Below are 2,191 nucleotides of genomic sequence, written 5' to 3'. Positions count from 1 at the left end.
AATTTTCCTCAGCTTCAGCTTGAATTTGCATATTCCACAATCAGCTCCTGGCCTAGTTTTCACAGCTGATATTGAGCTTCTCCAGTGGTTCTTTCCACAGATGTAATCGATCTGATTCCTATGCATACCATCAGGTGAAATCCAAATATATAACCTGCGTTTATGTCTCTGCCTCTGAAAACCCCCTAGAGCATCAGCTATGGGTCAGTTACAACTCAGTGGCACACAGCAACGAGTAGTAGCAACTGGTGGATTTGAAGCATATGTCTTTGAGATTGCAGTACAGTTTCTTATGAGGAAAAGTCATGTACCTATTGACTTAGATGGCAGAGTAAAGGATTATACCATAAGCTGTCTGGTTCCAGATCTGTTCATGTAATTTATAGTTGTTATGTAGTAGTGAAAGTTAGAGCTTATCAGGGTGTTAAAAATTCTGAAGAGGAGGAAACATGGAACAACTTGCTGTGCAGTCTGTAGTTTGAGCTTCATCAGTGTGGTGGTTGTGAGACTGATGCTGGTTGCCTGGAACACAAAGATCACACATGTGTTGCAGATGGACAAACCCATTTCACTCTCTCCAGGTAAATGAAAGTTTTATAACCAATATTCTCTAGGAAACTATTTACATGAAAAGTTATGGTTATATCTCAGTTACCTAGGCTACAAAGAATGATTATATTTGCAAAATCCAGATGAATAAGGAAGGATAAGGTCTACAGGGTTTTTTCCCAAACCAATAATCAAAGTAGATACATATCAAAAGGACTTTGGGAGAGGCAGATTGCACTCAAGTGATAGACTCCCCCCATGGTTGCACTTGGCTTGAGAGAGTGCAGCATGGAGCAGGGAAGGAGCTGCCCATCTCTCTCTGAAGATAGACTGCATCGGCTGGGGAAGCTGATCACAGGTTGCACCACTTACAATATATAGACTTTAGGAGACGTGGACCCTACTTAGGTGGAAGAGGGCACAATAAGGAGCTGAGAGGGAGCTGCCTGTGTTTTCCCTGAAGATAAGCTGCATTAGTTGGGGAAACCTGGTTTCTCCTCTGACCTCCAACGACAATCATAGGCTTTGGGAGAGGCGAGTCACACTAAGGTGAGATTCTCACAGAGCTGTGTTGCAGTAGAGAGGACTAGAAGGACTTTTTTGTTGTTGTTAGGTGCCATTGAGTCCAGTAAGACTCATAATGACCCTATGAACAAAATATCTGAAACTAGTCCTATCCTGCGCCATCCTCACACTTCCTGCCACACAAAAGCCTGTTGCAGCAGTCACCTTGTCAATCCACTTGGTTGAGGGTCTTCCTCTCCTTTGCTGTCCCTCCACATTTCCCAACATCATGTCTTTCTCCAAGGAATAGCACCTCCTAGCATTATGTCCAAAGGGGGTTAGGTGAAACCTCCTCATTCTTGCCTCCAAAGAGCACTCTGGCTGCACCCTCTCCAAGACGTATCTATTTGTTTCCTTAGCAGTCCATGGAATGTTCATGGCTCATCTCCAACACCTCAGCTCAAAGGCATCAATTATTTTCCTGTCATCCTTATTCATTGTGCAGGTCTTGGATGCATAACTAGTAATCAGAGACCTTGGCCGGAATTAGATGCACCTCAAACTGACATCAACTACTCTTCAATAATTTGGAAAGGTCCCTGACTGCAGGTTTTCTCATTGCAATGTGTCTTCTTATTTCCTGACTGCTCGTACCAAGTGAAGGACTGTAGGAAAGGCAAATTTTCCTACTGTAAAGGATCAGTCTACAACCAGGAGAAGATAAAATAGATGAATGGGACCTTCTAAGAATCAAATCCCTATGCACATCCAAAAACTTCTCCAACAGGGTAACAAGGGAAGCCACAGACTGGGAAAAAGTGTTTGGTAATGACATGTCAGATAAAAGACTTATATCTAGAATTTATAAAATACTTACTTGAGCACCGCAACAAGATAAAGGTAAATAATCCTATTGAAAATGGGGCACAGGATATGAATAGACACTTCACCAAAGAAGACATTCAGATGGTCAACAAGCACATGAAGAAATGCTCAAAATCCCTAGCTCTAAGAGAGAGGCAAATAAAAACAACTATGAGATATCATCTTACCCCAGTCAGAATAGCAAAATTTAACAGAACAGCAAGCAACAAATGCTGGCGAGGTTGTGGAGAAACTGGAACCCTGATTCACTGTT

Source organism: Elephantulus edwardii, unplaced genomic scaffold (assembly GCF_000299155.1).
Source record: "Elephantulus edwardii isolate Elephantulus edwardi_28Jun2011 unplaced genomic scaffold, EleEdw1.0 scaffold00391, whole genome shotgun sequence".
NCBI classification, from domain to species: domain Eukaryota; kingdom Metazoa; phylum Chordata; class Mammalia; order Macroscelidea; family Macroscelididae; genus Elephantulus; species Elephantulus edwardii.
Note: the sequence above shows the minus strand (reverse complement) of the source record.